Below are 26,138 nucleotides of genomic sequence, written 5' to 3' on the forward strand. Positions count from 1 at the left end.
CCACCAATCATTCATTATCACTGCTGTTCTCCGCGTCAGTGCTTCATTCTTCATCACCTTGGCGCATACCGAATTAGTCCCAGGAAAATTGACCCACTCGATCTGAAACACAAAGTGAATCGTGGTAAAGCTCCTGATGTCAACTGGTTGTCTTTCATGTAATCACGTTAACGCATGAATAGGCTTTCCCGAAGTTGCTTGACAGTTACCATTAACCTTGGCTACCAGATTTTTCTCAAAGCATACTAATACTTCAGCATGACACTGCATTATTCCCACCTTCCATTTTTCCCCATACCAAACTGCTCCTTCTATTCTTATCAGTGGCCTTGTGTGACTCCAGGGGACACTTTGCACTACTTTAGTTGTGCATTGCAATCTTTTATGGTTTCTTATTTTTAATTCCCCCTCTTCAGGACCTTCAGTGTCATACTCAATTATCTTATGCCTAGTTTCCTCATTTTTAAGCATTTGTGTTAATTTTACATAGTTGTCTTTACATAGTTGTTTTCCCCTTTATCCACCGAGTGAACTGCTACCTTTTTCCCTTGGAATAAATTTCAAGTTCTACAGAGAGACATGTGCATTAGGCTATCAAGGATGGCACTCTATCAAGAGTGGCACAGGGCACCCAGGTAAGGTTTGGGTGGCTGTGCTGATGTAAGGTGACAGATAAGCACACACACAGCAGGAAGCTCAACAAGAAAAGAAGAGTAGGCAACTGTAGCAGGAAATACAAAGGTACAAACAAACTGGATTCCCTCTTGGGGTGTATGCAGAAATGGGAAAGAGTGTTCCACGGACCTTAGGAAACTCCAGCCTTCTGCACAGATTGCTGTTACAGGGGCTGTATGCTCATGGCTGGGAACAACATCAGTGGGTGTCTGTAACACTGAAACACGACAAGGGAAGGGGCAGAGGTTGCCTGCCGGAAACCAACAGTCAATCTCTGTACAAAGGGATCTACATACGATACAAGAGAAGACAAGAACAGAAATATCCAGGGAAAAGGAAGTCAATGAGCAATCTAGCAGAACGAAAATTAAGGAAAAGCAGTATAACTGAAATGGGTAACCTAAGGGAAGGACAGAGGACTCAAGGAAGAGAAGGACAGGGATCAAGAACAGGGGGTTCCAAACAAGGAAGAGAGCAAGGGAGCAGCAGCCAGGAAACAGGTGGGTTGCAAACAGGGATGCAGGGCTGCACTAACGGATGGTCCAAGTTGCAGGTAAACTGTTGTGGACTGCAGAGGACTGTAGTAGGCTGCAAGGCAGGGAGCCCAGAGGAGCAGGGCAGAGAGCTGTAGTAGACGGCAGACAGCGAGCCCAGAGGAGCAGGGCAGCAAGGAGCGAGCCCAAAGGAGCAGGGTTGCAAGGCAGGGAGCCCAGAGGACAAGGGCTGTAGGCAAGGAGCCCAGAGGACAAGGGCTGAAGGCAGAGGAGTGTAGCAAGCTGCAAGGCAGGGGGCCCAGAGGACAAGGGCTGTAGGCAGCGGAGTGAAGCAGGCATGCAAGGCAGGGAGCCCAGAGGAGCAGGGCAGCAAGGAGCGAACCCAGAGGAACAGGGCTGTGAGGCAGGGAGCCCAGAGGACAAGGGCTGTTGGCAGCAGAGTGAATCAGACTGAAAGGCAGGGAGCCCAAAGGACAAGGGCTGTAGGCAGCGGAGGGAAGCAGGCTGCACGGCAGGGAGCCCAGAGGACAAGGGCTGTATGCAGCAGAGTGAAGCAGGCTGCAAGTCAGGGAGCCCAGAGGACAAGGGCTGTAAGCAGCAGTGTGAATCAGGCTGTAAGGCAAGGAGCCCGGAAATGGCACTGGATCAAAAGCAGGATAAAACAGGAACCGCGTACAAACCGTGGCTCAAGGCAAAAAGGGGCTGGGAGACTCTTAATGCAAGAGACTGTGCTCCTGCAGGCAGCTGCTTAAATACAGCCCTGCCCAGTACTGGGGCAGGCTAATAGGCAGCACCTGGAGCTGCACACCTGAAGGTAATCTGCCTCCTCCCTCTCTGGTCCTGACATGGTGGAAGCAGCACTGATAGGGCTTCTGGGGATTGTGGTTCCAATACCGATGAATGGGAATAGCCAGGAATAGATAACTGTAGCAAGGTGCATTATGGTATATGTAGTTAGCTGAATTAAATAAGAAAGCACCAAAGTTGCGCAAATGGGAATTAAGGACCAAAGTGTGAATAGGGGTTGTTCAAAGAGTATTATGAAGATAAATGAATAACAATTAGTCCATGATGGTTGCAATGAGTGCGCCCATGGCGCAGGTATGACATAGGCATCCTGCTGCTTCCTCATAGGACACAGCTTGGGGCAGGAAAAGCTTGGACACTCCTACTATGTGTGGAATGAGTGAGCACACATAGCATGCACCATTTACTCTCTCTCTTCCCACATGCATAATTTAATCATCCCGACATTGCCTGTTAATGAATTATGCTCCTCCTCAGTGCCATGGTGAAAGCCTTCCCTATGCATCACATTCCTCTTTCCCATTTTTATTTATTCATTAAATTGTATTTCACTGTTTTCTTTAAAAATCAAATAAACCAAAATCATGAAAACTACACTAAAACATATTAACATAATAACACTCAAAAAACCTGAAAATATCTTTTTATTTGTCACACATTTTGCATTATAACCTTCTTCAATACCCTCTTTTTCTGGCTTTCTGTAAAGTCTAAGGGCTGTTACAAAATGAAAATAAAGTTCCATTATACTCCCCATTATTGGGAGATGGTGCTCTTGTCTTTGCAAATGTCGTCCATGTTGAACGATCTGCGCCATCCCTCAATCTTTACTGTGGTTGGTCTTGAATAGATGACGGAATGTGAACCAGTGAAGTGCTCCTCTTTCTCACATGGTTCTGAACAAGGACGCGGTCACCCAGAAAAAGAGGTGTTGCTTGTGGGAAATGTTTGTTTGGATCACCTGATTGTCCATATAGGTTTTTAGCCCTCCTCTGCAAGGATATATTGTTTAGGGACTTGGTAAGTTCTTCGAGATAGTTGTCAACCCACCCCCCCCAAAATAGCAGAGGATGAGTGAGCATCAGAGATTGCATCAACAGTGGAATTGGTGCATACATTCTCCGCCCTCTAACATTCTCATGGGGAGTCAATTGATGATCTCCCCAGGTGTATTTCTTAGCACAAACAAAGCAAGAAGCAAGCATTGCACTCATGACTTTTCAAGCATTTGTACAAGTTTAGCCAGTCGCATTTTCAGCAGTCTATTCATCGTTTCTACCAAACCGTTGGCCTAAGGATGGTAAACCGTACATAGTTTATGCTTTATCCGCAGAGGTGTTGTTATTTCCTTTATCAAATCATTGGCAAAGTGCTGCCTATTATCAGAACAAATTTCACTGGGAATCCCCCACCTCGGGACCACCCTCCAGAAATTTAGCCACAGAGCGGGCATCATTGTGGGCACATGGACCTGCCTGGAGTCAACGTGAGAATGGACACACAACTACAAGCATGTTCTTATAAGATGTACATCTCTCTTGCATATCAACGTAATTAATATGTAACTTCTAAAAGGGACCTTCTCAGTCGCGGCAATATTCCCTGTACAACTCTACATTTGTGACCTGGCAAAAACATCTGGCAAATCATTCAGTTACTCACATACTCAAAAACACATTCACACAGATTTGGCGCAAACCAGTCTTCACTTATCCCTGCAGCTGCATTCTGTTTTGATACATGGGCAGGATAGAGAAGCTGTTCCAATGCCACTTGTAATTATCTCATTGTCATGACAACCTTTCCTGTGCTATCATGTTGCCAAACCAAATCAGTTGGGGAAAGAGAACATTCTCTCTTTTGCCACTGTTCTTTTTCAGCATCTGTCACTTCTCCCTGAATCTCTATTATCTGTAATATTGGGATCGCATTAAAACTTCCTGGCAATGCATCTTTCTCTTTGCTCACTTTTAGTACTGCTATTAAGGTTATTTTTCATTCTCGATGGGGGAACACGCTGCTTATTTTGCTGCATTGTCTGCCCTTTCGTTTCCTAGAGAGATCAAATCTTGCCCTCCTGTATGGGCTTTGTACTTTAATAATCCTAATTCTACAAGGAGCAGAACCATTTCTAGCAATTCTCCCAGAATTGCTGCATGCTGAACTGGGGTACCATCACTTCTTTTGAACCCTCTCCTTTCCCACCTTGCTAGTCCTGAGTGCACTGTAGAGGTAACATAGGCCAAATCAGAGATGATGATCACTGCTTGGAGTTCTGACATGTTTAGTTCTTGAATCAAAGCCACAAGTTCTGCCGCTTGTGCAGAGTAATGGTTTGGTAGCTGTTTCTGTGAGTACACTATCAACTCCTCCACTGTGTGTATTCCTCATCCATACCCTGCCAATATGCATCCTAAGTGCCTTTTTCCTGTGGTCTGGTCAATGCTGACTCCCATCAATGAAACTCATGCCCCACCCTATGATTACTTCTTCCTTAGCTAGGGGGTTACCTTTGCTCCTGTCGATACATGCTACACAGTCATTTACATAATCCCCTTCCTCTACTTTCTCTGCAATGAACTCTGCTGGGTTTATTGTCCTGCACCTCACCACTTCTATTGCTGGGTTTGTTAGTATTACCTCGTACCCTGAAGACCTCTGATTTGTCAGTGGCAATTTTGTTTTTTCCAGTAAGGCAAACAATGCATGTTCCAGGTACAAAACTACTAAACAACCCATGGTTATCGTGGACACCTTTTCGATAGCGAATGCAGCATCAGCAAGTGCCTGCTCACATGTAAAATGTACATGCATCATGGTATCCAGTGGCCCATTGTAATATGCAAGTGGCTTGTGTCCCTATCACTTTTTCTGTGTCAGTACTGCTGTCATCACTTTTCAATCTGAATGTGAAAACAGGTGAAACTTTTCTTTGTAATTGGGAGTTGCTAACACTGGTGCGTGTGCTAACTCGTGTTTTAACTCATCAAAATATTTGTTCATCTCAGCTGTCCATTTTATGCGTCTTTTGTTTTTCTGTGCTTCTTTCAGTGCTTGCAACAATGGCTTAGCGTATGTGGAGTAATCAAAGACTCATGCTCTGCAATAGTTGCACAAGCCCAAAAATTGCTGGATATCTTTCACTGTTTTTGGTCATGGAGTCTTATGTATGGCCTCTACCCTTTCTGGTGTTATTTTTCTCCCGTCTGCTGACACAATCTGACCCAAGTACACCACCTCTTTATGACAGTATTGTAACCTCTCTCTGTCCATGTTGTATCCTTTGTCTGCAAGCAAAGTCAGTAGTGTCACTGAGTCCCATCTACACTCCTCTTCTGTATTGTTGCACACCAGTAAGTCAGCAATGCATTGTATCACTTTGCTAGCAACCTGCATATTGCTGAAATCCCTTTATATCACCCCGTTGAAGATGCTGGGCCCTTTACAATACCTCTGAGGCATTTAGTATGTTTGAACTGCATCCCGCGATACGTAAAGGTGGTGAGATACCTGGAATATGGGTGTAGTGCAATGGAGAAAAAGGCATTCTTTAAGTCAACCACTGTAAAATAATGTGCCTCTGTGGGAACGTTGCAAAAAACTGTTGCGATGTAAATCCTGTATAAAATGCCACGCCCCTCCCTTTACTTTCTTAATTGGATAGATAGCTGTGTTGCAAGATGGTGTGCTCCCTCTATTATGCCTTTGTGCCTTCGGAAATGCAGTGTTTCGTATATGCCCTCATATGCTTCTCATGAAAGTGGGTACTGTTTTACTCTTGGCAATAGTGCTTCTTCTTTCAACTTGAAGTATACTGCCCCAGCCCCTTTCAGAATTCCTGCATCGCAAAGTCCTGTGGTCAACAAACATATGGGCACTTTTTCCAAATCTTCATGCAAATATTGTGCTTTCTGTTTTGTTATCTGGGTCATCTGGGTCGCTGCCCTTTCTGGTATGTGTACTGGGCAAGGTAGGCTTAGTTCGAACATTATCTCTCCTTGTCTCTTGTTGCAAACAACTCTGTGTCACCTAATCCAGTAAATGTCAGTGTGGGGTCAATACTTAATTTTGATCACCATTAAATGTTGTTCTCATCAGTGGCAACAGGTTTAATCATGTTTTTTCATAACACTACCGCCTCCAATTACTGTAGTGTGTGTGTGTCTGAGCTAACTGAGGAGGGAAAGTGAATCCTGCACAAAAATGTGTTGGACAGCTGGATCACCTTCCCTTCAATCGCTGGCAAACATCCCAACAACACATGTACTCCATATCAAGCACCTCTATGTGTGTGAGAATCCCTCTCATTTTTCTGTGTGCATAGTAGGCCTGAATCAGTACTGCCACCCAAGCTGGATACATTCCCGGCGTGGTGCACACCATCCCCTTCTCTGAAAATGAAATTGTAGCATTTAGTTTGCTAATAGGTCCCTCCCTAGAATGTTGATAGGAGGGTCTTTTAAATACAGCAATGGTGCTAAAATGTGCAGTGTCCCTATTGTCAAGGGTAAATCCTTTGTCAGAGGTACTTTCAAAATTGTCCTTTATGCATGATCTAGTTGCTCCAGTATCTATAAGAGTCTGCTGCATGTATGTCTGTTGTGGTTGCCCTACCTATGCAATGAGTGGGCATGTTTGTGCAAAATATCAAAAAATCCCACATGCGAAGCACTGTACTCCAAAACATGGAGTCATTCCCCTGCATCCCATTCCCCTTCCATGTGCGTAGTATCCTCTCGCAGTCTGGCTAACTTCTGGCTGCTGCACATTTATGAATGCAGGCTGCTGCTGCATCTGTACCATTCTACACTGCTGGTTGGGTGGAGTGTTAACCCCTGGATACATTACTGTGGCCACTGGTAGCCCTCCTTGCTGAGCATTTGGAACCATTACTGGCCCTGTGAGTACTACTCCCTCTGTATATATTTTCGTTTTTTTTTCTAGACCAATTCATTTGTTTTCCACTTCGGTTGCATAATTGACTGTCTCTTTAACCTTCTCCTGCTTTCGTTTGCAATAGTGTGTAATTGTCAACTGTATCTCAGGCCACCCCTTTGCCTCAATTCCCACTATCTTTTCTAAAGAGACCTGCACATCTGTGGGAAACCCGCTTAATAGAATGTGGTAAAACAAAAGTATTTTCTCGTCCCATGACTTTTTATTTTTCTGCATCCGCATTTCTTGTATGGATTGTATGTATTCCGCGGGATCCTCATCAGGCTTCATTTGCGAGCCAATGAAGAACCCATGTCTGACATGTCTGACTACAGCTCCCTCAGAGCCTTTCAAACCTGTGTTCGATAGTTTTTGAAGGGTTCTCCATTGTGTATATTAGAGCTTAACTTTACCTGAGAATATCCTGCCTGTTGCCATATGTTGTCATTTCTCTTTTCGATACTGTCAATAAACTGTTTATGTCTCCTATGGCCAATGGGATTCCTGCTGTCTCTTTTTAAAAGACATAAGTCCACTTGCTCGCCCCACCATTAACAAAGGTAAACTGTAAATTAAATTCTCCATATCCATTGTCTGCCATGGTATGCAATGAACCTCACCACTCGCTTTCTGTGAAAGCGGCATTTGTGTGCAAGCTCTGCGTTTGTTGCCACATTGTGGTCTCTTTGGGACCGCTATTCTGGTGTTCCTGCTCTGGAGCCTATTTCCCCAGTCACCCAGTAATTATTTTCTATCCTTCTCTCCTCTCTTCACCTTTCCCTTCTGTCAGACTGTGTGTCTCTATGCCATCATTCCCATGATCTCTGTCACCACTGTCTTCGCAGTCCGATATGGTGTGTCCTTTGTCTTCCTTGTCAGTTCCACTATGGTCGAGTCCTCTCCTCACTTGTCTATTTTAAACTCTATGCATCTTGCTGTCCACCCCTGTTTATTGGCTCCATTCTCGTGTTGCTTTCCTTTCTCCTCTATCTCCCTTTCCATTTCTTCTTTTGACTCCTTGAACACACTGTCAAGTTGCTGCTGCACGCTCTTTTTTATGCCATTTAAATATTTCCTCTTCCCTTTCTCGTCCTTACTGATAATGTCTGAGTCACCTTCTATTTTCTATTCATGTGTTCCTTCTTTCTCTTGAGGCACTCATTTAGGATTTGCATACCCTGCAGCTGGTGTTAATAACGAGTATATTGCATAGGGTTGGGTGGTGCACTTCCCTTGTCCTTCACCTCTTTCCCTTTCTCCATCTCTTTTTCCTTTTCTTCGTACAAATTCCAAAGCCCCAGAATGTCCTGTCTCTTTTTATGCTTTGCTCCGTTGTATGTAGCTGCATACTTTCTATAATGTCTTTATCTAATGTCCCCTCTCCGGGCCATTCTTTATAACACTTCCCCACTATTTTGTGCACATACTTGAAATGATACTTTGTTATTTTTGTCAGGGTATTGAAGCAATTTCTTGCAAATGTGGTTACACAGAGCATTCATCCAACAGGATGACATTGTCTACGCTTTATTGCATTCTATTTACAATATTCCCCTCTTTCCTTCTCTTCCTTTCCCTTATTATTTTAGACCTTATACTCTCACTCTCTTCTAAAATGATCCCACTTGCTCAATTTGTATACTTACGACTTCACTCGATCACCCTAGTTTCACTTGCTCCGGCCTTCTCCAGACGCCCCACCCCCTCACACCTCACACTCGATGCTTTCACACAAGGGCCATCTCCACAGGACTACCTTGTTATATCGTATTATTACAGAAATGGCCCTAGGCTCACCACCTTAACAAGGCCCGAAGTTAGTATGTTAGAAACAGCATTTACTCCTCCTCTCGCTCGATCGTATCAATTACTCGCCCTGCGTGGCATTGCGCTATTTACAAGTTAATTTGGCTCTGGCTCTTCTGTTCTTTCGAAAGCCACATAAAATTAACAGTATCATCACTTTCCATAATACTAAAAAAAAATGCTGCTACTCACAAAACATGTGCACACAGGTACCAAAAAAGATTTGTTTTTCCAAAGAGAATAAAATGACGCAATTATACCAATTGCCTGCACTACGCACAACTCTTGTCTAACAAGGTCCACCATTACTACGCAACCCTCTGCTCTAATGCAGATTGGCCACTGTCTACTTGCCTCCTATCGGAATGGCAGACCTACAACTAATACAGCCAATCGCCATCTTCACCACTAATGAGGGTGCGTCCTATACAGCATAAAAAGAGTCCCTCCTTCCCTCAATGATTTCTGTGCATGGGTACACACAGGTATCCTTTTAGGAGATTATTTGCTTCTCTCGACCTCAGAGTCTCCCTTTAAAGGCCTGCACTTCAATCAGAGTGAAGGCAGTGCCGGACCAGGCAGACCTTTGGGAAATGGCATCCACAGACATCTTCTGGCTCAAGATCTTAGCACTGGCCAACAGACGCTATCCCACACTCCTCCCAGAGTACGGCTGGACTACCCATGCCTTGGTCAAATGGCAGAGATATCTCGCTGGGGCCTCCAAAAATGTATCAGTGGTCACCTCCTAGAACTCACTTAAAAATTACAAAAGTAGACAAAAAAGGAGTATATGCCGGTGTAAGAAGTAACACAGTTTTATTCAGGGCCCCAGACGCAGCTGGGACAGGAAATTCAAACAGACCACAAAATAGAACTGCATGAAAAGGTGCTGTCCAAGAAAGTCCCATAAACTAAGAACTTCTATACAAAACAAAGTAATTCACGTTTGTGATCATGCAATATGAAAATATCTCCCCTCGCAGAACTGATTGGACTTTGCACTTTGAGCCCTTATAGAAAAAACATATATTCCGATCATCCAATGGGTCCACGTACCTTCCCAAACCCCTCTCAATTCTACCCTTTGACATCACAATCCAGCCCCTAATTCCCAGAGAACAAAGTTAAGTGATTGAAACATTTGAGACAACCAGTGGAACTTTATTCAACAGCCTTGGTCACCTCATCCTGATCCCCATTAGAATGGCCCTTCATCATGACACCATCAGAGCATTTAACCACAGACATACTACCATACAATTGTTGTACATCAGGAACACTCTAACCCGTTTCCCTGGGATGATGTCCTACAGGACAATCTGAAACCACTGTGGTTCTTTACGTCTCCATTAGAAAATTGTATTTCATGAATGATTTTGAATTATAAATTGTTCATGCATTAATTATTCATTGGAGAAACCTATGAGCTGTAATCTGTGACCTTGAAAAATAACAACCACTGTGTTCTTCTGACAGCACTGGCCTGGGATCGCAGACTCTGTACTAAATCACCAGCCACAGCGGCTTTTGCCACGCATAAAATGCTAACACATGTTTAAAGCAAAAACAAGCTTTTAGGGCCTAGTTACCATGTTCTCATTCTACAATTAAGATTGGTTATACTTACCAGTGCTCCTGCGTTATGTATTAGTTTTTATTAAGGATTCTATTTCACAAATATGAAAAAGAGTCATTTTACACTGCTACTCTCACAGCTGATAAGTGCATTCTGTTATACTGCGTTGAACCTGCGTCTTTATTACATAATTATGCATTGCATTTGGTACACAGTGGGCTTCATTACGACCCAGGCGCTAATGGGTTAACGGCGCCGTAAAAGGCTGCGGCGCCGTTAACCTATTAGCGCCTAATTACGAGGTCCCTTTGCAGGACCCCACTTTAACGGCTGGTTTTACCAGCCGTTAAAGTAGGGACCCGCAAAACTACCTTGGTGCTAAGTACGGTGCCGCAATTTGCGGCACCGTACTTAGCGCCTTCCCCATTGAGCCCTATGGGGCAAAAATGGGAATGGGGAAGGGCCATGGAGGAAGGGGGAATTACCGCCCCGCCAACCTTGTAATGGGGTGGTAATTCCCCCTTTCTCCATGGCGGAGTCGGTAAGTTACCGGCATGGACCATGGTGCTATTAGCACCATGGTCCTCCGCCTGGGTCATAATGAGGCCCAGTATCTTTCAATTGTTACATGGTTGCTTTCAACATGACTGCATACCCCAGCCTTGGACAAGCACAAAACAAACAATTTCAAAATAACCAATACTTTTTTATTTATTTGTACAATATGTAAACATGACTACCCATTACAGTATCATCCTTCCATACAAGTAAAGAGATAAGTAAACGTTTTCAAAAGAAGTAAAATTGCTATGGAAATAAAACAGACTTTTCTTAATAGCAGTGCTAGTTTCTACGCTTTTTGAAACTTTCGACATGTGACCAACAACAAATGTTTTAAGAAATACCTGTTGTACATCGGTAGTGTCAAATGGAACTGACATAAGAGTGAACAGTTTCATCCTCTAGATCAAAGATAAAAACGTGTATGATCACAATCAATAAGTACAGGTGCAAAGAGCTTGTTGATAACACATGTCCTATGTTGTGAGTATAAAACCACATTATAGTTCATGTCAATGAGGATGAAAGTAAAGAACGCTTGTAAGATAAACATTAAGAAAAAAGCGTAACTTATTACCATAAACCGGCCTGGCGAAGGGCACGACGTTGAGAAAATCTACATCTTGCAAAAAAGATATGGGGACATATTATATACATTCATGAACATACATAGAAAAGTCTCTCTACAGCACATGTTGTCAAATCTCTTTGTCCTGGGCGATTTGCAACGATGCTATGTACGAAAATGATGTCCCTGTCATCTCCTGTCAAGAAGGTTTTCACAAAAAATATACAAATTAATATTGTACCCTAATCGTGCATTTTTTCAGTACTTTGTCCCAACAATGTTTATGTTGCAGTCAACAACCACTAAAAATCTGTTGTACACATGGATATGTATTTCTTGTTAAAAAAAAGGTTGCAATGCCCTACAGACCAACAACTTTCTTTAAAAGAAACTCACCAACAAACCAAATACTATATGATGTTTGAGGATTTCTATAATAAAAATAGTAAATTACAATGTAGAATTGTACAAGGAAAATGCAATAGACATTGCTTGAAATACTGTTGCTATCAACTGCCAGCATATAGGCTAATGGAAAACTAGATAAAGCATGCTTACATGATAAGCAATATGTCAGTGGTAACCTTGTATAAGTGGAAGATTAGATTTGTAGAAAATGAATGCGTCAAAAGACTGATTTGAAGAAAAGCCAAAAATATAGATTACTCACAGACATATAAAAACAAAAACAATCAATCACTATGTAAGACATATAGGCTTACGAGTGAGTCAATGGCCCTCATTACAACCTTGGCGTTAAGGGGTTAACGGCGCCGTAAAAGGTGGCGGCGCCGTTAAACCCTTAGCGCCTGATTACGAGGTCCCTTTGCGGGTGGCACTTTAACGCCTGCTTTTAGCAGGCGTTAAAAAACCAACCCGCAAAGGGACCTATGAGCTAATTACGGCACCGTAATTTACGGTGCCGTAATTAGCGCCTTCCCCAGTCCCATTGAGCCCTATGGGGCAAAAATGGGAATGGGAAAGGGCCATGGCGGCATGGGGAATTACCGCCCTGCCAACCTCGGAATAGGGATGTAATTCCCCATTCCGCCATGGCGGAGTCGGTAAGTTACCGGCATGGACCATGGTGCTACTAGCACCATGGTCCAACCCTGGGTCATAATGAGGGCCAATATAAATTCTGTCCTTTTTGACAAAGTACTTGAGTGCTCTTCCAATGCAAGGACCAATAGTCTTGCCACTGGGCCAATAGAGGTTTCTGTTTTGTCTTCCAAAGTACCTGAGTGCACTTTCAATTGCTCTGTCTAAGTAATGAACAGTGTCAAGAGTAAACAATATATATCAATGACTGTGATAATTACATATGTTCAAATGAATGTATTATCAGGATAATTACATCCATAATAATCCAACCCAAGATCAATCCAAGTCTCGGATGTAAACAGATGTATAAGAAACAAAGTTTTAAAGTTTTGAAAATTAGAGTTTTTGAATGTCACATTCATTCATCAAGAAATATAAAAGGAGCTTGTCTCTAGAGCTCTGGTTCTCTCTGGACCGGACAATTGCAACAGCCTCTTCCTCCATCTGTCTCTCTCCTCTCTCCATCCTCTTCAACTTAGCCAAAGTAGGACTGTGAGTCTTAACCTTGGCCTCAAGCCGAGGGACCACATTTCTCCAGCCCATACATTTCTCCACTGGGCCCCAGTCGCTGCAACTATCTCCCTCTAAACACCTCCACGCTAGAGTCCTTCAGTCCTCTAGCTCTTACTGTCTGCAGGTCAGATGTTTCTCTAAGCAGAGAGTGGGTGGGAGATCTCTTTCTTCGGCAGAAACTTCCCTCAAGAATGGCCTCCTCACCCCTCTCCTCCTTGAGACAGATCTCCTTAAATTCTGGAAGCTTCTCAAGATCTTTCTCTTCTCCTCTTCCTTCCCTTTCCCCCTTCATTGCTAATGCCCTCTCCCTGCTGCTGCAACTTGATGTCTGGTCCCCTTTGAGTCAAACAGGGGACAGGTCCTCCCTTTGACCAGTCTGCCTCAGTTCCCCGTTCCAGTACTTACTTTCAGGAAACCTCCCCTGACTGTACTACTGAGTCTGGTCCCCTCCCCTCCTTGCACTAGTTACCCTTATCACATCCGCTGTGCACTTGCACTCCAGGCTCCCCCCTCCACTTACCCCCCAACAATTAGCTAGCCCCTAGAGCCCCCACCCACCATGCACTTACCCCCAGCACTTACCTGGCCCCTGGGGCCACCTCTCTCTTATTCTCCCCACACCCATGCCTCCACCCACACCCTCCCCCTTCCCCACACCCAGCTCCTCCCCCCTGCACTACCTGATTGGTGCCTTGCACAGTCCGGATGTCACAAGGCCTAGTAGGACCATTTATTGCTGTCCATCCCCTCTGTTCCCTCTTCCCCTTGCCTTGTGGCGCATGAAAAAACCTTCTGATGTATAGGCGCCTTAAAAATGTTCCATAAATAAATATAGTGATTTAGCATTACTGGAACCATGTTGCATAATATCATAGTTGTGGTGAGAGGGTTATACATTTAATGCATTCATATATATTTATACTCACTTGTTTGTGTGTATGCTGAAAGACAGTGGGGACAGCAATTGATAATGTGTGAATCTTTCTGGGATGATCCTTTTTATTCAACTTAGAAGATTCATACATCGCTGATGAAAAGTGCATGCTGCTCAGGAGAAACTCATTTCCCAATACATAAACAAAGACATCATATGCTCAGCTGTCAACTTTGGAATCAGGAAAGCCACAGTTGAGCAACCATATTTTTTTCGGAAACATGGGTGGCACTGTACCTCAGATGACGGAAGTCTGAAATCCAAAACCTATACAGTAAGGCATTTAAGTAGAGAAATGCAATAAAAAATAATAAGTACATTATTCAATAGACAGCAAAACAAAAATTCCAAATTGAAATATTAAAAAATTAGAGATCTATTGAAAATTTAGAAGCGGGGACAGCATAATAAAAGAATGTTAATTACTTTTTAAAATTTTAATAATAAAACATTGGGAAACAAGAAATGAGAAACCTGTCAGTTTAAGATACAAGGAGTGAAGGGACATCCTTCAAAGTAATAGCTTGAGACACTGTAACTAATGTGGCTATTTGGCCTTTGGCATCGTATGCAAGATTCCTTTGTGTTGGACATTTTGTTGGAAGTAGAGCAGTACTTGCATTCTCCATTTGGGGGGGGGGGGACAAAGATTCATTGTTGGTGCTTGGCTAAAGTCAGCCTTGCCTTTGTGTAGGAGACAGTGTCAAGATTATGTGAGGAGAAATGTCCCCATTTGCCTGCAGCACCTGTGTCATATGTTCAATCCCAGGGACAGGCTTCAAAGTCATAGCTTGAGACAAAGGGGCCTCAATACAAGTCTGGCGGTAATCCGCCAGACTCTAACACCATTTAAGCCACCTGAGATCCATAAGACTCCATGGAAATGGAAATGGGGACTCTTAAGCACCTGGATGGTTATTAATGGTGCCAGTGCTTCCATGACAACTGTGTCTGCCTGTGCCATTTCACATGGCAGGTCAGACCTGGAACGGCGCCACAGACACAGTTGTAGTCTGTCGGTCTGGAAAGTGTGCAGATACGTTGCTACCAGCACCATTATAGTCAAGTCAGACCCGTAACGGCGCCACAGACACAGTTGTAGTCAGTCAGTCTGGAAAGGATGCGGATACGTTGCTACCACCACCATTATGTCCAGACCGGCAGACTTGCAATGATGCAAAATGTGTCTTCATTGGCCATTTGGTTATTGGCATTTGATGCAAGATTCCTTTGTGTTGAACATTGTGTTTGGAAGTAGGAGGTTCTCAAACCCTCCATAAGAGGGGCCACAGACCTTTTGTCGGTGCTTGGCTAAAGGCAGTCTTGCCTTTGAATAGGGGGATCTGTCAAGGTTATGTGAGGAGATATGTCTCCAACAGCCTGCAGGACCAGTGAAACCTGTTTATTCCCAAAGACAGCCTTCAAAGTCATAGCTTGAGAAACCATGTTTGGGTTGGCCATTTGGTCATTGGCATCTGATGCAAGATTCCCTTTTGTTGTACATTGCATTGGAAGTAGAGCAGTTCTCGCGTCCACCATTTGCGGAAGCACAGATCCATTGTTGGTGCCTGGTTAAAGTCAGCCTTGGCTTTTAATAGGGGAATGGTGTCAAGATTATGTGAGGAGAAACGTTCCCAGCCACTTGCAGGACTGTTGACATATGCTTAATCCAAGGGATAGCCTTCAAAGCAATTGATTGAGACACTGTGTCTGCATTAGCAATTGGCATCTGTTGCAAAATTCCTTCTCTGTACATTGTGTTTGGAAATATTACAGTTCTCACACCCTCCATGAAATGAGTTACAGTCCGAGTATCAGTACGTGGCTAAAGTCAGTCTTGCCTTTGAATAGGGGGTTGGAGACAATATTAAGTAAGGAGAAATTTCATGAGCAACCTGCACGACCAGTGGCATATGTTTATTCCCACAGACAGCCTTCAAAGTAACACCTGTAGACCTTGTATGTTTGATGTATGATGTGAATGAATTTTCAAAAGAGTGCCTACTGAGGATATTGAAGTAATGCTAGTGCAGATTCCCTGCATATAATACAATGGATTAGGTGGTCTCAAAATAAAGTCAGAAGAGCACATCCCATGTAAACAGTTCTCTGCACCCATGCACATTTTATGTTATTGTATATTTATATGTTCACATCAATATAATGCATAGTGCATTTGATACTTGCTAACACCCCATGGATGAGATTTAGAAAATCAAACTAAGAAAAAGCGAGCTCACTACAGGCTAAGTGTGGAACATGATACAGAGTACCTGCTCTCTGTAGCACAGCTTTCATATATGTAGCCCTATAAATTACACTAAATAACATCTATTTTTATTTTCATCTTTAAAAATCCATGAAAAGCACAAATCATATATTGGAAATAATTGACATATACATTTTGATGTACATTAAAATTGATATATCATGTAATGTCATTTGTCTACATAAAGTGCATACCAGACAAAATAAAGCAATGGTTTAGGATCTAAAGATAATATGCTGATGACACCCAACGTTTTCTATCATTTTCTTCCTTTTGCCCCTCTATTCATTCAAATTAACTTCATGTTTTCTGGCCATCAAACCCCTGATGTCTGACAATTATCTTTTTCATAACTCTTCTAAGACAGAGGATCTCTTCTTTCCCACATTACTATTCCTCCTCCTTTACCCTTCATACTTTTCTTTCCCCCTTCTCTTCTTCCCATCTCCTCTTCCACTCGTAATCTCCATTTAGATTCTTCACTTTCCGTTTCTGTTCATATTTCCATATTTTCACATTTTTGTCAAACCCACCTTTTTAATATTTGTAAGGCTTGCTCTTTTCTCACTTTCCATGTGAGTACGCTTTTAATTGCTCCTCGTTGTTGCTCTTCTTTTCTATTGCTCCTGTATCCGGTTTGGTCTTCTGGCCTCTCGTCTCTCCCCTCTTAAATCTTTCTTCAAATCTTCTATTCGTCTTCTTTTCTCTTCGTCACCGGTGAATCTATTTCTCCCATATCAAATTTTCTCTGTATGGTTTTTAAATATCTGTATAATCTTGCTCCTCCTCATCTTTCTTCTCTGGGTTCCTTTTATTCTCCGTCTCATATGCTTTGCTCTCAAAATCTTTTAAAATGTTCCTCATCCACCCTGTGCCCAGTCCCAATTCTGTTCATTCTTGTCACGCACGCATCCACTAACAACCCTGGAATTCCCCGGGCTCGATCTTGTCCCTCAACCCCATCCCATTCCTCAGTCAGGTTCCAGGACTCACGTATGCAGCCCTCGACTTCTTGTGTGCCAGCATGGTTCATCCGCAGCGGTACACATTCTCGATTGCGCCCGTTCCACTGGCATATCCCTTGGCGCCTGAGAGATCGACTATCCTGCGGTTTGCTTCTGCGTCGCATGACTAGCGCTTCCCACTCACGTGACTCTAAAAATTCTGTTCATGTGATGCGGTCACGCATCACATGACAAGGAAGTAGTCCGGTAGCGCCAGCATTTAAACAGAGTCGTCCGGACACTCGATGCTTCACAGCTGTTCGTTACGACTCTGTCTGGCGTTTTCGATACGATCGTTGTTTGGATTCTGGAACTCGACCTTGGCTTACGAACAAGGACTTATTTTGGAAAACCCATTGGTTATTGGCGTCTTGGATGAACATTGATCATTGACCACGGACTGTTTCTTGGAATGTATTTAGATTATCCCTTGGCACCTTGTTCTGCTGATCCTCTTGTCAACTCTCTTCAAGTTACCTGGATCTGGATTCTTTTGATCAGCTGGGCTTGACTACCACACACCTAACTGGGCTCATTTCTCCGCATTGGGGAGCACTGCCCCTGTGAGTCCTGGAACCTCCAACCCTAAAGGGTCAGCAGCGCCATCTCTACCCTTTTTTGGTAAACCCGTTCCACGCTTGTTTATACTGTCTTGCTTACTGTGATTGCTGTTTTGGCTTGGTACTTAACCGGTGCTTTCTTTGCAGTGGCTTGGGGTCTCCAGAAGTTTGTGGTTCCGGAAGTAACATCTCCCACCTGTGGCCTCAAGGGTTGCACAGGGAGTGACTTGGACTCTCTCTGTGCGACACTTGGGGACAGAGGTTTCTTCTGCCTACACGACAGTCAAGTCACAACAGACCGTGAAGCCACCCTGTTGTGTAGTCAATGGAGGGAGCCACGATCGACCCCATGGCCGCTATGGTCCAGGCCATCACCGTGTTACATGCAGATATGGCCGCAGCTAACACCGCCATTCACCAACGTTTAGACAACATCCAAAGCATCAGACACCCCTTGCCTCCCGACTCAGAATTCGGGGATGCACCACCGGTCCTACAACCTACTCTACCCCCTGTTCCACCTCCCCAGAACCCTGTACCCGTGGTGCTCCCTTCCCCTTTCCCATTAGCGGCCCCTGAGAGGTATCATGGGGACCCTCGAAAATTTAGGACCTTTCTTAATCAATGCAAGCTGCACTTTTTGTGCAGACCTCAGGCCTTCCCTGATTCAACTACTAAGGCTGCATTTACACTCTCACATCTAGCCGGCACGGCCGCCGCCTGGGCCAACCCTCTGCTGGAGAACAACAACCCCGCTCTCTATGATTTCGACCTGCTCATCACAGAAATGTCTCGGGTGTTCGACAGCAGACACAAGGTTCAGTCCCGAGATTTAGAGCTCCTCGATCTGGGTCAGGGAAAGGGGGTCCCTTATTGAGTATATCACATGATTTAAGCAACTATCAGCAGAGACGTCCTGGCCCGAAAGCAAGAAGGCGATAGTGTTCTATAGAGGCCTAAATAACTCCATGACGGATTCCCTTTCCGTCATTCCCTCACTACCAATGCCTTTTTAGGACCTGGTTGATTTGGCCCTCCAAGTGGATGCCCGCCGCTCTGAACGCAGAGCAGAGGTCGGTCTCGCTCACTCAATTGCCCCATCATCCGCATCTTCTTCCTCAGACACCAGTCATGAACCCATGCAAATTGGAGGTATAAGAAGCCCTATCACCCCCATCGAGAGAGAACGCAGAAGGGTAGACAATGCTTGTTTTTATTGCGGCCTGACTGGTTATTTTGTTAAGGAATGTCCCCGTCGCCCAAAGCCCAAAACACTGGGTTTTCGGACTGCTTGATCCTAGAACCGGGGGATGGATCGAGCTCCTCTTGCTATACCTCGAACCCAATCCCAGTGTTTGGCCGTATCAGGCCCATCCACGTGCATGCTGTTCTCCAACCCACACCTGGTATCACACATCCAGTCACTACCATAATCGATTCAGGGGCCACGGGCAACTATATTGATATCTCCCTAGCTCATGCTCTAAACCTGCCCCTTCTGAACAAGCCCACACCAGAACCCGTGCAGGCGGTTGACGGCACCTCACTGGTGTCCGGCCCCATTAAACAACAGACAGCACCATTACACATGACAATACAATCTGTTCATAAAGAAACCTTAAGCTTTGACCTCATTTTCATGCCTCAGTTTGGCCTGATTTTGGGGATACCTTGGCTTCAAGAACATAACCCGCTAATTGATTGGAAAATAGGTTCGGTGCATTTTGAGTCAGACGTTTGCCAGAATTTCTGCCTTCCCGCAGTCACAAGAGACGACACGCCCACCCAGGCCTTGGGAGCTATTGCTCATTTAGCACTAACCGCTACCACCAAGCCACCGGCAGAACACCATGTGGTAGGGCTGGTCGCCACAAGTGTTCCCACACAATACCAGGAATATGCAGGGTTGTTCGACCGTGGTTCCTCTGAAGTTTTTCCACCACACCGCCCCTACGATTGTCCGATAGACCTGATCCCCGACACCACTGTTCCCACGGGCTGGATCTATTCCCTTTCTCCTACTGAAGACATAGCCTTGAAGGAATACATCCAGAAAGCACACAGTTTAGGTCATATCCGTCCCTCCATTTCACCAGCGGCTAGTCCCACATTTTTTGTCCCTAAGAAAGAGGGTGATCTCTGTCCATGTGTGGACTACTGTCGACTCAATGCAGTTACAAAAAAGAACCGGTATCCCACCCCCCTCATAACACTGTTACTCGATCGCCTGACACATGCATCCATTTTCACTGAGTTGGACCTACGCGGTGCTTACAATCTGGTCCGTGTCCACACCGGAGACTAATGGAAGACTGCCTTTTGTACTCGTTATGGGCTGTATGAGTATGCAGTCATGCCATTTGGCCTGTCCAACGCCCCAGCCACGTTCCAGAGATTCATGAATGACATCTTCTGTGATATCCTGGATGTGTTTGTAGTGGTCTATCTGGATGACATCTTGATCTTTTCCCAGAATCTGGACGAACACGTACAGCATGTTCATGAAGTGCTCTCACGCCTGCAGAAACACTTCTTCTTGTTTGCCAAGCCAGAAAAATGCCAGTTCCATGCTCATAGCGTGGAATTCCTTGGCTTCCGCATCACGCCTGGTGGTCTGGCCATGAACTCATCTAAGGTGAGGGCCGTGTTAGACTGGCCCATTCCTACTACTCTAAAGGCACTCCAGTCATTCCTTGGCTTCGCCAACTTCTATAGGCGTTTTATCTCCGGGTTCTCTTCTGTAGTGGCTCCCCTCACTTCCTTGACCAGTCCCCACGCACCCTCTTTGTGGACAGAGGAACACCAGAAAGCCTTTGAGGCATTAAAGACAGCCTTTACCACTGCCCCTGTCCTCCAACACCCAGATCCGGAACTCCCTTTCGTCGTTGAAGCTGATGCCTCCTCCTTTGCCTTGGGTGTGGTACTATCACAAACCTGCCCCTCCACTGGTCGGTTACATCCCGTGGCCTTCCATTCCCGCAAATTCACTGTGACTGAAACACACTATACGGTTACCGAGAAAGAACTGCTGGCGGTCATGGACGCTTTCCGTGTTTGGCATCATCACCTTTTAGGTGCTAAGCACCGGATCACGGTATACTCGGATCACCGAAACCTACAAGATCTAGCCTCCCTAAAATGCGTCAACAGTAGGCAAGTGAGGTGGCACCTGTTTTTTGCGGCATTCAACTTCCATATAAAGCACTGATCGGGCTCTGCCCACGGAAAGGACGATGCTTGATCACGTTCTTCTGGGGGTGTTGCCTTGCCAGTGTATCCTGATAATCTCTTGGACTGCGGTAAGGTGGTTTGTTTATGCACTCCGTCCATGCCCCTGTTGCAGGCTGTACGGAGCTGGGTGTCTCTTCACCACGACCAATTGTCCAAGTGGGACCCTGTATTCCATGACGGTTTGCCCTTAGTCTTGGACCATCTGTTCTTGCCCACCACAGACACCCGCAATATGGCTCTGGAATGGTCCCATGATGCCCCTGTTCATGGACACCCTGGCCAGCATCGCACCTTGGCTCTGCTGAAACGTTGGTGCTGGTGGCCGTCCATGAAGAGGGACGTGGAATGCTACGTCAACACCTGTACAGTCTGTGCACAATGCAAACACCGTAGGGGACGTCCCGTGGGTCTCCTGCTTCCTTTACCCATACCTCCCAAAACCTGGCATACACTAACCATGGATTTTGTCACAGATCTACCCAGGGTGCAGGGTTTCAATGCCATATGGGTGGTTATAGACTCCTTTTCTAAAATGGCCCGCTTCATTCCCTGTAAAGGTATCCCCTCTGCTCCTGCACTGGCCAAACTGTTTTTTGAAGGCATATTTTGTTTATTTGGATTGCCTTCCGTTCTCATCTCAGACAGGGGTTCTCAGTTTACGTCCAGCTTCTGGCGGGCATTGACCAAGCTGCTTGGTATCGATGTTCGGTACTCCTCGGCCTATCACCCGGAGACGGATAGTCAGACCGAGCGGGTCAATCAGACCATGGAGCAGAACCTGCGTTGCCTGACCCTGCAGCAAAGACCACTTGGTTGCGGGTCATGCACCTCGCTGAGTTCGCCTATAACAATTCTGTCCATTCCCCCATGGGGTTCTCCACTTTCTATGTCTTGTACGGCCAGCACCCCCGTGTCCTACCCATCCCTGACCTCCCGTCTTCTGTCAATCCAGCCGCCTCTGCTTGTGTTAGGGACCTGTCCTCCATCTACGCTCAGACCTCGGCGCATCTTCTCGAGGCCCAGGCGTCCATGAAGTCTCAGGCGGATAAGAAGCGGGTGGTGGCCCTGGTTCATTCTGTGGGGTCCCGTGTCTGGTTGTCCACCCGACATCTGCGCCTGGTGGGTTGTTGTAAACTCGTGCCCCGCTTTGTGGGGCCTTATGTGATTTCCCAGGTGATCGACCCAGTGGCTTATCGTCTTGTGCTCCCGGGGTCTTGGCGGGTTCACCCTGTTTTTCATGTCTCTTTGCTCAAGCCTTGTCCCGTTCCCTCCCGACTATGTACCCCTGTTGCCCCGGTGTCCCTGTCTTCTCCGGATGAGTTTGAGGTCTCTGGTATCTTGGGTTCCCGTGTGTGTAGGGGGCGTCTGCAGTATCTGGTTGACTGGTCTGGTTACGGGCCAGAGGAACCGTCTTGGGTCCCTGCTGTCGATGTCCACGCTCCCCGCCTGGTGGCACGCTTTCATCGGGACAATCCTTCATGCCCACGGGGGCGTGGGCCTTTGGGGGGGCTCTGTCACGCACGCATCCACTAGCAACCCTGGAATTCCCGGGCTCGCCCTTGTCCCTCAACCCCATCCCATTCCTCAGTCAGGTTCCAGGACTCATGTGTGCAGCCCTCAACTTCCCGTGTGCCAGCACGGTTCATCCGCAATGGTACACATTCTCGATTGCGCCCGTTCCACTGGCATATCCCTTGGCGCCTGAGAGATCGACTATCCTGGGGTTCACTTCCGCGTCGCGTGACTAGCGCTTCCTGCTCACGTGACTCCAAAACCCGTTCACGTGATGCGGTCGCACGTCACGTGACAAGGAAGTAGTTCCGGTAGCGCCAGCATTTAAACAGAGTCGTCCGGACACTCGATGCTTCACAGCTGTTCATTACGGCTCTGTCTGGCGTTTTGAATACGATCGTTGTTTGGATTCTGGAACTCGACCTCGGCTTACAAACAAGGACTTCTTTTGGAAAACCCACTGGTTATTGGTGTCTTGAATGAACATTGATCATTGACCCCGGACTGTTTCTTGGATTGTATTTGGATTATCCCTTGGCACCTTGTTCTTCTGATCCTCTTGTCAACTCTCTTCAAGTTACCTGGATCTGGATCCTTTTGAACAGGGGGGCTTGACTACCCCACTCCTAACTGGGCTAATTTCTCCACATTGGGGAGCGCTGCCCCTGTGAGCCCTGGAACCTCCAAAACTAAAGGGTCAGCAGCGCCATCTCTACCCTTTTTTGGTAAGCCCGTTCCACGCTTGTTTATACTGTCTTGCTTACTGTGATTGCTGTTTTGGCTTGGTACTTAACTGGTGCTTTCTTTGCAGTGGCTTGTGGTGTCCAGAAGTTTGTGGTTCCGGAAGTAACATCTCCCACCTGTGGCCTCAAGGGTTGCAAAGGGAGTGACTTGGACTCTCTCTGTGCGACACTTGGGGACAGAGGTTTCTTCTGCCTACACGACAGTCAAGTCACAACAATTCTCCGTGTTTGCACCTCTTCATTGGATCGCGTTTCTGCTTTCTTTCCACTCTATTTCTCCATATCCTCTTTTTCGTGCTGCTCTCCAAACTCTTATTTAGTTGTCTGGCTATTTTATATTGACTTCTTATTAATTGTACTGTGAAGTGATGATTTGCACACAACGTTTGTGGATAGCGCTTAATAAATACAAAATAAATACAAAGTTCAACTACGTAAGCATCTTGTAATTGCCTTATGTGCATTTTGGTTGGGGTAACTTTAACAATATATTTATGATTATGATCACTTATAGAATTTTTAATTTCAATTTATGTTTATCTAGACATCTGATCCAACATCTGAACAGTGTGCCTTTTTAATCATTTAACTAGACTTAATTTACTCATACATGTAAAACCTTACAACATACTGTTGGGCATCTGATCAAAAAAGAATTATATAAAATAAAACCAATAAGAAATGTGATCTCTTATAGGATACATGCAGTTACTCATTGTCATGTAATATTTCCATTTATACATTGGTCTATGATGGAATTTATAATGTTTTTTTTATAACTGAGTTCTAATAAAAATGATTGAGTTTATGTGAGTTGCTAATAACAAACTTAATCGTAAATTATAACATGAATATCAGTGACTGAAAAAAGTAATCATGGACTGGAAATATTTTGGATACAAATACTCTGTGTAATGGTAATGGCAAAACAATACGTTATATTCAGTTGGACTTGGCAATATCTGAATTAATCTGGCATATTCAATTGAATTGCTGGGAAATTCCTCAGTTATAACTCTTACAACTCATGCAGGTATGACTCTACAGACTCTGAGTCCCAGCATTCTCTGAATCCACCATGTGTGGGCCCGATAGACCACAAGCCTGTACCACCTGTGGAAAGAAGTGAAATTGTTGAGTAGAAGGAAGTGAGATATTAATTGCATAATGTTAGTTATCTTTTATATAAGTATAAAACACTATAACCGTGCAGCAATAAAAGTACTGCTCAATGGTGTTGAACACCACATTGGGAGATGAGAAGATATATCCTCATCACGAGTGGGTGGTAACCCGGCGGTACATTGGCTGGAATACTGCTCAATGCAATTAGAATTACCGCCTATGAATAACTGGGCAATTTGCGCTGGACCCCGATTTGTAGTGGCACTGTTAGTCCCAATTTGCTATGAGTCAATAGGACTCTATGGGGGTTTCCAGCACTATTACTGTCGGCGATAATAACGCCTGCAGTAATAGCGCCCAAAATGAGGGAAGCTGGAGATTTACCTCCAGCCGAAAGTTGGAGGCAAATCTCCAGCTTTCTACCAAAACTCGGGATAATAGTGTTACTGCTGCATTGTTGCCACTCTGCCCAACGCCTGAAGAGGCCCAGGGTGATGTAAATGAGAGTAAAATGCCTGAGAATGTTTTTTGTACATGTTTTCTTTTCTTATATAGAATCAGACGAGTCATAGTATTGCACCATGTCAGACAACCTCTATTGAGTCTAAGTGAGTCATTTTTGTGAATCAGATGTAAATTCCACATTTCCTATTTATATGTAGGTATTTATCTGTGTGAATGTATATAACGCAAACCTGGCCATAATAACAACATAGCACTCTACCAGTTAGGACAGGAGGACAAATCATGTTGGTAGTGAATGCCAATCATCCAGTAGGACTGCCGGAGCTTGGTGAACTAGCTGAGGAATAATTTAAACAAGTGGGTTTAAATTCTTTCCTCTACTGCAAGAGCTTTGGAGCCATGTAAATGTCGAGTGGATGGTATTCCACAAAGAGGCATAACAGAAGGAGGCCTGTTTTCTATCTGTTTTTCTCCAGCTTTTTTCCATTTCCAGTCGCGTGATCTTGCAGCTCTGGTAGATATTTCGATTCCCTGAGGTGACTGACCTTTTGGATAGATAAGGTAGTGCTTAGGACTTAATTGCCTTGAATATCATAAACATGGGTTTGACATAATTCATGCAGGTAGCGGCAGCCAGTGCAATTCCCTGAATGGGAGTGCAATGTGCTCTTATTTCTTGATAGTAGTTTAATGATTAATCACACTCCAACATTTTGAACCACTGAAAGTGTTACAAGGAATGATGCAGAAATCATTCCAGAGGTACATTTCCCACATTTGTATGAAACTCTACCATTGAATGGGTGTTGTCCTAATGTCCAGAGGTGGAACGTTTGTTATGTCTGGCAATGTTAGTTAAGGTTAAGCCATATTTTATGGTTACATGTTGTTTGAATTATAGGTTTCTGTCTATGGTTTTTGTGTTAGGTGAACATACAGTCTGCGTAAACATTTCAATGTTCCTAATAGCCACGTCTGGATGAGCAATAAATAAGATGGGTTTCTGAGGAACACACACTATTTTTCTGGAATGAGTTTTATTTATGTGCTAGTTCTCCGTTATTAGATTTTAACTGTGCAATGTATCCACTGTGGCTGACCTTCATCTATAACTGTAAATTGTCAGCTTATTTGCAGAGAAATGCCAGGGTCAGTGAGGAGAGCAACGAGGGTATCCATCTATAGATTGACTATAACTGGTGGCATGATGGACCCCAGTGGGATCCCGGAACCTGAAGAACAGATTGAAGATT

Source organism: Ambystoma mexicanum, chromosome 1q, assembly GCF_040938575.1.
Source record: "Ambystoma mexicanum isolate Mex_15411 chromosome 1q, UKY_AmexF1_1, whole genome shotgun sequence".
In the NCBI taxonomy this organism is placed as follows: domain Eukaryota; kingdom Metazoa; phylum Chordata; class Amphibia; order Caudata; family Ambystomatidae; genus Ambystoma; species Ambystoma mexicanum.